This window comes from Beta vulgaris, chromosome 5 (genome assembly GCF_026745355.1).
Source record: "Beta vulgaris subsp. vulgaris cultivar EL10 chromosome 5, EL10.2, whole genome shotgun sequence".
Taxonomy (NCBI): Eukaryota; Viridiplantae; Streptophyta; class Magnoliopsida; order Caryophyllales; family Amaranthaceae; genus Beta; species Beta vulgaris.
Window position 1 is genome coordinate 34,971,163 of NC_079206.1, and position 12,104 is coordinate 34,983,266.

Below are 12,104 nucleotides of genomic sequence, written 5' to 3' on the forward strand. Positions count from 1 at the left end.
AAAGAATGCAAAGGGGAGTCAAAGGGGATGAACACACAAAAGTGGTGACGCGGAAAACCCCAATGAAGATGGGTAAAAAATCGCGGGTGGTTGGAGATCCACCAAACTAATATAGTTCACTATCTTTCTTCGTGAATGATCGTCATTTACAAGAATGCTTAGTTCACTCTAATGTCTTTCTCACAATATTGCGTAAAAAACATGTCAATGACCTCTCTCTCTCTTTTATATGCCTTCTTTTTTCCTTGGCTTTTTCCCCAACGAATACAAAAAATAAATTCACTAATTATTACATTAATCTTCACGCTTGAATCATGGGGAATCTTCTATGGTCACGCTCCAGCGTCTTAATGTTGTCCCTTTTAACGGCTGAATTTATGGCTTATAATACTCTTGCCTTATTTAGCTGGACCGTTACCATTCAATGCACTGCTCTTAATCTTGCATCCTTCGCTGTGTCTTCGGGTTGCACCTTCTTTGTCATCACGTCAGATGGTATTACGTCATAGAGGCATCGCGTCATTGCGTCAATGTCATCCTGTCAAAAAATTCATCCATAACAATATTCAAAAGCGCCCTCGAAGGTATGGGTTTGTGCGATAAAGATATTACTAAAAAATCTACTGTTTTGGTAGAGTTCAGTGGAGAGGCTCAACATACTGTTGGAGAGATCACATTGCCAACGCTAGCCAAAGGCGTCAACATACCAACCAGATTCAACGTTGTGGATTGCCCGTCCGCGTATAACATCATTCTCAGCACTCCACGGATACACAAGATGAAGGCCGTCCCCTCAACTTATCATCAGTCGCTGAAGTTTCCAACCAAGTGGGGCGTCCAAGAAATAAAGGGAAAGTAGAAATCTGCAAGAGAATGCTATAGTTCGTCGCTGAAAACCCCACAAGCGTCCATCTAGCAATTAAAGGATGGATCAGTGCCCGACGCGCCAAGCGAGCAGGACGTGGATGAAGTGATGCTCGATCCATCCATCCCCGATCGTGTCGTTCGAATCGGAGCGACGTTGTCGCAAGAAATACGAGGTCAGTTAGTTGATTTTTTGAAAACTAACCAAGATGGTTTTGCTTGGTCCCATGAGGATATGACAGGAATCAGTCCTGACGTCATTACGCATAAGCTAAACGTCGACCCCGCTCACAAGCCCGTAAAGCAGAAAAGACGCAAATTCGCACCCGAAAGGAATCAAGTCATCAATGACGAGGTTCAAAATCTGAGCGATACCGGAAAGATCCATGAGGTAAAGTATCCAGATTGGTTAGCCAATATCGTGGTGGTCAGCAAGAAGAACGGGAAGTGGAGAGTTGCGTCGACTTCACAGATTTGAACAAAGCGTGTCCCAAGGATCCATTCCCTCTCCCTCATATAGATGCAATGGTTGACGCGACGGCAGGTCACGAGCTTTTAACGTTCATGGACGCGTATTACGGGTACAACCAAATATTGTTCATCCGGACAACCAGGAAAAGACCGTGTTTGTCACTGATAAAGGTATATATTACTATAAGGTTATGCCTTTTTATTTGAAAAATGCAGGTGCCACATATCAGCGATTGGTCAACCAAATGTTTAAAGATCAACTGGGCGACACCATGGAAGTATACATAGACGATATGCTCGTCAAATCCAAGCGAGCAGACGATCACATACAGCACCTGTCGGAGGCTTGACGTCCTGCGAAGGTATGACATGAAATTAAATCCCACTAAGTGCACATTTGGAGTGTCTGCAGGAAAGTTCTTAGGGTACGTCGTTACGCAATGAGGAATTGAAGCCAGCCCAGATAAAATAAAAGCCATCATTAACATTCAATCTCCATGAAGCATCAAGGAGGTGCAAAAGTTGAGCGGTCGTGTAGCCGCGCTGAATCGTTTCATATCCCGGTCGTCTGAAAAATGCCATATATTTTATGACGTCCTTAGAAAGAATAAGGGTTTTGACTGGTCGCAATAACACGAAGACGCGCTGCAGAAACTTAAAAGCTACTTAGTGTCACCGCCATTGCTATCGAAGCCAAATATCGGAGAGACGTTGCAGCTCTATCTCGTGGTAAGCAATGTGTCCGCTAGTGCTGTCCTCATGCGGGAAGCAGAAAGCCAGCAGCTATCAATCTACTATGTCAGTAAGTCTCTGCTAGACGCGAAGACCATGTATTCTTCATTAGAAGAGCTTATTTTAGCCATAGTCGTAGCTGTTAAAAAGCTTAGGCACTATTTTGAAACACATATTGTTGTCGTTATGACTAACTATCCTATCAAGTCTGTCTTGCGACATCCAGAATTGACAGGACGCATGAGCAAGTGGGCAATAGCACTCAGTGCGTACGACATCCAGTTTCATCCAAGAACAGCTATCAAGTAACAAGTTTTGGCAGATTTTGTGGCAGACTTTAGCCCCGAGGTAGAAAAGCTTGCGGACGACGAAGTTGCAAAGATTAATCAAGTAAACGATGACTCTTAGATATTGTTTGTTGATGGGTCTTCTAACTTTCGTGGTGCAGGTCTAGGCATCGTGCTAAAGTCGTCACAAGGGGGAAGATAGTACGAGCCATTTGCTGTGAGTTCAGAGCGACGAATAACGAAGCCGAAACGAGGCGCTCATAGCAGGAATGGCACTAGCAGAAGATATGGAAGCAAAAGCGTTGAAAGTCTTCAGCGATTCACTACTGATAGTCAGCCAAGTCAAAGGCGAATTCGCAACAAAAGACTCTAAAATGGCTATGTACTTAGAAATAGCTCAACGTAAAAGTAAAGTGTTGAATTCATTTGAAATTTTGCAAATACCAAGCGACCAGAATACGGAAGCGGATGCATTGGCCAATTTCGGATCTTCTTTAAGGGACGTTTCGCTCGCATCCATTCCTATAGTTCATTTGGCGAATCCTGCTATCGCTAGGAGCGTTGGAGACGCTGTCACGACGACGGCCGAACGGCTTCAAGACAACCATGAGGTCGTTAGTAACATCGGTAACCTCGCTTCTGGGAGCGACCCAGGTGCCGAGGAGGTAAGTGTCAGTTGGACAAAACCGTTTTATGATTTTCTTGCTAACGACGTACTCCCAACAGATAAGGCAGAAGCACGCAGAATTCGGTTCAAGGTGTCGCGATACATACTCATTCAAGGAGTACTGTTCAAAAAATCTGCCGCAGGCCCCTACCTGCGTTGTTTGGAAAAGGATCAGTGGGGGCAAGTCCTGAAGGACATGCATGAAGGCACTTGTGGAAATCACTCAGGAGGACGCAGTTTATCTAACAGAGTGTTGCGCATGGGATACTATTGGCCAACAATGAAGAAAGACGCAATAAGGTATATCGCCAAATGTGATAGTTGTCAACGACATGCAGGTATGACGCATAAACCTTGTGAACTTTTGCATCCTACTCTAACACCTTGGCCTTTCATGAAATGGGGAATGGACATAGTTGGCAAATTACCTCCAGCCCCAGGTCAGAAGGTCTTTATGTTGGCACTAACTGATTACTTTTCTAAGTGGATTGAAGCAGGTTCTTTTCAACAGGTACGGGATAAGGAAGTGATTTCTGTTATATACTAACATTATTTGCAGGTTTGGTGTTCTGTCCGAGATAGTATGCGACAATGGGTCGCAGTTCATTAGCAACGAGACAAGACGTTTCTACGATGAATGGAGCATAACGTTGTTAACGTCAACACCAAGATACCCGCAAGCCAATGGACAGGCTGAGTCCAGTAACAAGACGATCATTGACTCTTTGAAGAAGCACTCACAGCCAATAAGGGTAAATGGGCGGAGGCGTTGCCTTCCATCTTATGGGCTAATCGCACGACACCGCGCACTGCGACTGGACAAACACCGTTCTCACTAGTTTATGGTTGTGAGGCTGTCCTGCCTTCAGAAGTGAGCGTCCCGACTGCGAGATATAGTCTAACAACGGAGCGATAGAACCGCGATGAATTGATAAACGACCTAGATACCATTGAAGAGTTGCGCGACGCAGCATTAGTACGCATGGCGGCCCAGCAGCAAATAGTAGCAAGGAGCTTTAATAAAAACGTCCAAGCCAAGTCCTTCGTCGAAGGTAATTGGGTCCTAAGGAAAGTATTTCAGAACACACAAGAGGCTAACGCTGTTAAGCTAGGACAGAAGTGGGAGGGACCATACCAAATTAGTAAGGTGGTAGGCAACGGAGCCTACCAATTGGTCAGACGTGACGGAAGCTCCGTGCCACGTAGCTGGAATGCCACACACCTCAAACGATACTTCTTTCAAGCTGAGTAATAAGCTTTGTTTTCCCATTCGTAAAAAAAAAAAAAAAAAAAAAAAGGCATATAGATAGATGATAATGCTATTATATCTGTGTCACTAGCTGCTAGCGACCATAGTGTTCTCTCACTGGGTATTGTTGAATTACAGGGAAGCTGTTCCCGTCCATCTCGTTAACGATCCGACAATTTTTCACAAGACATCAGACAGATTTACATTTTACTACCATATAAAATCTTTTGGTCCACCATTGCCTCAACTGACGTTTTGACAGGGGCACAGTCATTTTAAAGCTATACCTGCTGATCTCTCTGACAAACACACGTAAGTATCTATATATTTCCTTTGTGTATTCTAAAGTCATTTAGTCCAAACGTTACGTCTGAACGACCCAAGATGGCTTTTACTAAGCCCAACCAATACGTCTGAACGACCAAAGATGGCTTACTAAGCGCCTGACTACCATTTAGAAACATCAGAATAACGACTGAGACACATGCATACAACACAAAGTAAAGACAAAAGATTAACATTGTTAAAGTTCGAAAACAACAAAGTAATGGTCACCCCCATAGGCGACCCAAAAGTTCAAACGATAAAAGTTATGGTCACCCCCATAGGTGACCCATAAGTACAATACAAACTGTTAGTCCTTCAAGTAACCTAAAACAGAGTTAGATTAAAAATTTAAATGGCAAGGGTATGATATAGAGTGCTTAAAAATTAAACGTCATAGGCATCTTCAGCTCCCTCCTTCTCTGACGCAACAGCTGGTCAGACAGTGGCTGGAGCTTCCTTCTCAGTCTCAGGGTTAGGTGGCACGTCTGACGCTATGAACCCGGCACAGGTTGGGGTGTTCTCATCAACTTTTGATGAAGAGTCCGTCGTCGCGGCCAGGTCTTCCTCGTCCATCAGATCCTTCATGGACCCCATGTACTTGAGGAATAGGTCAATGTCCTTCCACTACAAGAAATTTGATTTTTGGCAACAAAAGAAGTCGTAGCGAAAAATATTTTTGGCAGCGAATTAGCATTATCTGCAACGACTTCGGCTCGTTATGAGAGATGTTGTTACTAAAGGTATTCGCAACGACATTTTTTCGTTGCCAAAAATAGCTATTTTGGCAACAAATTACTCGTTGCAAAAATAATTACGTTGCCATAGTTTCATCATCAGCCTAGATATGAACCTTATTTTCCGCTACAAAATTTGTCGTTGCAGAAGTTCAAAATTCTGCAACATTAAACAGCTGTTACAAAAGAGCAAATAGCTTATTTACAGTAACAAATATCGTTGTTGCCAAAGGTATACAAATATATATATATATATATATATATATATATATATAATATATATATATATATAATATATTTTATATATATATATATATATATAGTTTTTGAGGGATAATTAATGTAAATACCTGCAGTCCTGCAGAAAAACAATTATCTGTATTATCAATGTAATATGTAAATACCCATTATAGCTATAATAATCATTAAATAGAGTTTAATGAAATGTATTATCAGTACATAGTCCCAAATCTTAAGTGATCCCAATAATTAACTATACATACATTCTAAAAGAAATTGGAACAGCCAATTTATTAACTATACAATTTTCTTTTAAGAAACATGCATTTTCGTTCATGATAGACTCCTCACCCGAGATCGCCATCATCTTCAAACACTGCCTAACTAAGAAAAAGAAACAAGCCAACAGATTAAATGAAAAAAATTCTAAAAAAAAATTTGTTATTTTTTGTATCAAACTTAAATGGAAGTGACAAAAAGTGATAATATAAGAAATTTACCTTTATAAAGTTTTAAGCTTTTTAGTAGTCCCCTCTAAATGCTCTTTTTTATTAGAGCATCTTACTTACCACCATATCTGCATTCAAAAACAAATGTTCAAAAGTTACCAAAATTTGAAGTCCAATTCAATGATCATAGTTATGCAACCTAGCATGCTATTAGGTCCATTCGTGCATATTGGCACGAAATCTCCATCAGGACCCCAATCAGCTCGGTAAATCTAAACTTGAGCCACCAAGAAAAAAAAAGAAAAGAGAGTCAAGGGTAACTAAAGTTGCTATTCTAGTACACTCAGTTGCTCATCAGAGATACTAGGGGATTGAACATACAAAGTCAATCTATCTCCCATTTTCAATAATCTTGTTGATCTTACAATTTTCTTTAACTAGGTGAACTTTTATCCAACATCCACCAGACCATGTTCATTGGTAATATGACACCATTACTCTATTTGCCCTATGCCACATGATCAGTAAACACAGTCAAATCTACAGTATTAATAATATTACTAATTTCATTGAAGCAAAGAAGCTAGTGTCTTTAGCATATTGCCCTTTTCTAATTAATTAGGACCCTCTAGAACCACAAAAAGATTTGGGCTATATACAAAATCATATAACCGACTTCCTCAGATCTTCACGGTCCCAGAATTACAAGTCCATCTTATATTTGTCAAGATAATTTACAATCCTAAGTATACCGATCTGGGATCACTAAAGGTCCTCAACTCTATCTGATTCACTCAAGAATAGCACATAACTAAGAAGTTCTATAATTATAAGCACTACAAACACATGAAAACTACTCAAAATCAAAATCAAAATCAAAATCAAAATCAAAATCAAAGACATTAAATCATATTAGAAGAAAAACACAAAGCAAGGTGGCACACTCTAAACAAGCAACTTATCTTAAAGTTGAGACTTGATGAGATTTATATTTTATGAATACTACAACACTTAAGATTAGCAATTTAGTACAAAGGCAAGGAGAAAAATAAGGAAATACCAAACCCCCATCCAAGATCGGGTAACTCTTTAACAAAACATTGGGAACACAACACCAGGAGAATAGTTTGGTGGTTTACACAAGAATAATCTGCACATAATCACAATTGGGAGCCTCTTGAATAACATAGTAGAAAATAAATCACACGGTAATAGAAATCACAAATTACTAAATTATCATGAAACAACAACGAATGGAACAAGGGTGAAACCAAAGAACCTGAACGTACATTACTTAGCAACCTGTTTAAGTATTGATCGAGTAGAAACTGAGACACAAACAATAGGTAGAAATCAAAATTGCTTTATCACCATAAAAAAAATAAACAATAAGAGGGGTGAAACGAGCAATTAACACGTTAAGGCTCATTCGAGAATTAGATAAACACTCTAAATCATCTAATTTATTCAGGAAATCATAAAGCTACACTAAAAAAAAACAAAAGATACAAAGTAATGTACGTTCAGGTTCAGATTAACAGCTTTTATTTTGCTGAACTTTTATTTAAATATCTTAACCAAGAACCTCAAAAGTTCAGCAAAATAAAAGGAAAGCAAGTTGATTTATATAATCTTCGCTGAATATTGTTACAGAAAAGACAAAAAATTGAAGAAAATAACATAACTCTAAACAGTCAATCAACAAACAACTCCAATTTTCCTCCAATTTGGATAGTCTCAATTCTCGAAATGAACGAAAAACGAAAAGCAGAATTTTGAGAATTAACCTGATGAATTCAAGTCAAAAGAGAGAGAAAAGCCTGGGATAACAACCACGAGTTTTCGCCGAATTTCCGTCGTGTTGTTCAGTAGTGAAGTAGCAGAGCGATGCGAGAGGAAAGTGGCGGCGAGCACGCCAGCCCAACGACCATGAACAAGGGAGAGAGTGAAGGCAAGCAGTGGCAGGGTCTCGGCGAGGCAAGAACCATGGGAGCATTGGGAGGCAAGAGAGAATAGGAGGTTTAAGGATTTTGGTATTTAGGGTTTGCTCTAGATTGATGAACTGAACGAAAACTTATGGGAAGGTTAGATCTGAAAAGAAAGTGTAAAAAAGTTTCTTTCTAGAAAATGTAAATTAAACTGTTTTTTGGCAACGATGACTATTGTAGCCAAAAGTTAACATTTTTATTGCAACGACCAAACACATGTAGCTATAAATTAATTTATTTTCAGCAACGAAGCCCTTGTTGCCAAAAGTTAACCACTTTTTCATATACCGCGCTTCAGAAAGTTGGTGGAGGGAGAATAAAATTCATATTTAGAGCAACAATTTTTAGTCACGGCCCAAATTTATTTGTTGCAAAAATATTGTTTTAGCAACGAAAGTCTAAGTTGTTGCAAAAACATTGTTGCCAAAACTCAATTTTCTTGTAGTCTTCTGTGGCATCCACAGCGCCGTCTTTTTCATTAGAAATTGGTGCATCAGCTTAGCCTTGACCCTGGTTGTCACTTTAGCCCCAAGCATGTCCAGCTCATTCTTCTGTGCGTCAACGCTCGCTTGGAGCGTCGTGATTTCATGACGAGAAGATTCCTCCAGCTTAGTCGCCCTCTGCCTTATCTCTTCCAGCTCCTCCCCATTCTTCTTTAGAGCTTTTCCGATATCTTCCATGGCCTTCTTGCAAGACTCCACCTCATCGCTTTTTGACTTCGCATCCAATTCAGCCTTGTCCATTCTCTGCTTCATGGTCAGATGATCCTTCAGCAGAGATGAGATCTCCCTCTTAGCCATTAGGATATGTTGAGAAGACTGCATAGAAAAGACATGATGCACGTCACTTAGAGAGTCGAAAGTTATTGTCATGATGAGCATAGTGAATGAAAAGAAAAGCAAGTGTCTATACCTGAAATAGGAGTTCTAGCCCGTCTGACATCATACGAGGAAGAGTATGGTCCTTGATCCTCTCCATTGCGCTAGGGAAAAGGAACCTGTCAGCCTCAGGGCATATGGACCTCTCCAACGACATGAAGTCGTTAGGGACGATCACAGTATAGGAAGGACCGCTCTTGTCTGGAGGGGCCAGGAAGTCAGATTTCGCGTCTTAGACGCGACCTCATGCTCATCATCCAAGTGGACGACGACTGTGATGAACCTGACCAAGGACGCCGCGTCAGTAGAGGACTCCCTCTTGCGTTTCCACAGCATCTCAGCTAACGCTTGCCCATCCAAACTCCCCCTAGGGCGCGACTGTGATGAACCTGACCAATAGTGTTTGAGTCAATAACACAAAACTCTCTCTTAAAAAGTCCTACTCAGAAATAAAAAATCAGAAAGAATAGATAGACTAACCAGATGCCATAGATGAACAACTGTCCTGAGAAGCAAATAGGATCCTTCTGAACTGTCTATCTTCCTCTGGTACCTTCAGAAATTTGTCACATAGACTCTGAGATTCGTCGCGGTGCGACAGCAATTTTGGGTTAAGACCTGCAGTAGAAACGATGTAAGAGTAGTGTTAACGACATGACATGAACTTAAAGAGACTGAAAATAAACACACCTTCGGTATTCCAGCCGCCAACCAAAGACGTCCCAGCTTCCCCTAGCGACGATCTCTTCACAAACACAAACCTGTTTTTCCAACCTCTGTCATTCGTCTAGATTCCCCCGACCAGAGGTTCTAACCTTGCCTTTGCATGTAGGGCTATTCTATTTTTTGCCTTGACCCTAATTTCATAGTGTAGCAGTAGGTCGTGGAGGGTGAAGGCTTCTTCCCACGATGTCGTCACCTTGTCGATGACACTCAGAATCCTCCAGACTTGGGGCATAATTTGCCCAGGGCTGATTTGGTAAATTTGAATCAGATGCCTTGCCAGGCGGGTGAAGGGAAGTTTAAGACCTATTTTCAAAGGGTATTCGTAGAGCACCACCCATTTTTGGGGACACGACTCTGGTGGTTCGTCATACTCAGCGTTCCTAATGACAGTACTTTCGGGCAAATTCCCTAAGTCTAAAAATCGTAAAAGATCCTCTTCCGACATCATTGACAGTTCATCCTCATTTTCTACCCTTAGTTCTATAGCTTTCTCTTTCCGTTTCGATTTTTCTTGGTTCTTTACAAAAGTCCTAATGCTACGTCTGCTACGTGCCATGAGAACAGTAAAAGAATAGAAAGTAGAACTAATCAAAGGAAAAAACGAGCGAAAAAGTGTGAAATTACCTGGTGTCAGCGATCGATTTTATGGCGGAGAGAATAATGGAAGTTAAGGAAGTTGCCTTACTTAAAGAGAGAGGAAGATTTGATGAAGTTGGAGTAAGAGTTGGGATCTTTAAACCGCCCAAGTTATTTATGCCAACAAAAAGTAATCATGACAATCGTGCCAACGGTTATAGTTAAAAACGGCTATTTAAAAAAGAAAACTACCTTTTGTATTTTGAGACCCTTGAGCTACCGAAAATAGTCGCTTAAACGGATCCCCTTTCCTTTCTTGTGTCTCCTTGGGGATTTATTTTTTCTATCACTAACAAAAGCGAGATTTTCCTTGTGATTTTTGATATCTTAATGACTTAGACAGAATTTCATTTGATTTATTGATTTATCTTAACAATTGTCTCATGGGTTTTGTGTTACCCCAATTCAACAAATGGGGGCAAACTGTTATGGCTGAATTTTTTGACAGGATGACGCTGACGCAATGACGTGATAACTCGATGACATGATGCCATCTGACATGATGACGAAGTAATTATGACTTGAGGATAGAGCAAAGGACGCGAGATTGGAGCAAAGCATTAAGTGGTAACGGTCCAGATAAATAAGGAAGGAGTGTAATGAGGCATAAATTCAGCCGTTAGAGAGCAAGGATCATGACATTGGAGCGTAAATGGAGAAGATCTCCCATGATTGAAGCGCCAAAGTTAATGTAATAATTAGTGAATTCATTTTTGTATTCGTTGAGAAAAAGCCAAGAGAAAAAAGAAGGCATATAAAAGGGAGAGAGAGGTCGTTGACAAGTTTTTTACGCAACACAATTGGAAGAACACTAGAGAGAAAATAACATTCTTGTAACGACAGTCAATCACTAAGAAAGATAGTGAACCATATTAGTTTGGTGGATCTCCAACCACCCGCGGTTTTTACCCGCCTTCATTCGGGTTTTCTGCGTCACCATTTTTGTGTGTTCATCCCCTTTGATCCCCTTTGCACTCTTTTGTCGCATTGTCCTAAACATAATATGGTTAAATCGTCCCAAACTTTAATTTCGTCGTAAGTGATAAATTTTACCATAAACAATGATCATCTCGTTGGTTCTTGCTAGTTAGTTTGTCGAATTTCATATTTTTGTTGTTCAAATGATTTGGTGTAACTTGGTTTGTTTATTGGAGATTGGAGTATTTGATTGTTGAGTGATGTGTCTCATGTTAAGGGTGTTGGTTGATGATGTTTGTTGTCGATTGAGTTGGTCATTGAATCACGTACGAGCCTAGCTCGAAGACTACGAGCAGTCGCTGCCAGCAAGGAGCGCCGACTCCTGTCTGGAGCGCTCGCTCCTCACTGGAGCGCCAGCTCCCATTCGTCAGTTTTTCTAACGAGCTTTTTCTTTTGCGAATTGGTGCATGCCTTTTTGTTTATGGTTGCTTCCTTTTTTTAGTAAGTCTTTCCCAATATTATAGGGATGTTATATGAGGTATGTATGCCAAATATGTTTGAGTAAGTTTGGGTCGGTTGAGTAAATGTATTAAGGATTTGTGCCAAATTTGTTTGGGTAGCTTATGGTTAGTTGGTTGGAGTGTGTGTGGAGGGCTTGTGCCTTGCTTTGTATACTTACATTTGAATCTTTTTTGGTTAGATGGTTGCGATTTGATTGTATACCTTGTTGTGTATACCTTTGAAAGATGGATTAGATGGATTTGAGTATACCTTGTAGTGTATACTTGTGTTGGTTGAGTTTGATTGATCCTATGAACGGTATGGTTCTAGGAATTTGTGTCATGATCCTAAGGGCGGCATGGTCCTAGGAACTTGTGTTTGATTATCCTATGGGCGGTATGGTCCTAGGATTTGGTTACTTAACCTTAGGTGGTATG

General features: G+C 40.5%; 1 long non-coding RNA gene across 1 annotated transcript; it reads right to left on the reverse strand.

Annotated features, from left to right (window-relative positions):
* Nucleotides 1–5,760: 5,760 nt before the first annotated feature.
* LOC130591504 (uncharacterized) lies at nucleotides 5,761–8,148 on the reverse strand. Its single transcript, XR_008969254.1, has 3 exons — nucleotides 7,808–8,148; nucleotides 6,072–6,148; nucleotides 5,761–5,955 (listed from the first exon to the last, which is right to left on the reverse strand). It is a non-coding gene; the product is annotated as an uncharacterized LOC130591504 (long non-coding RNA).
* Between the last annotated feature and the right edge of the window lie 3,956 nt (nucleotides 8,149–12,104).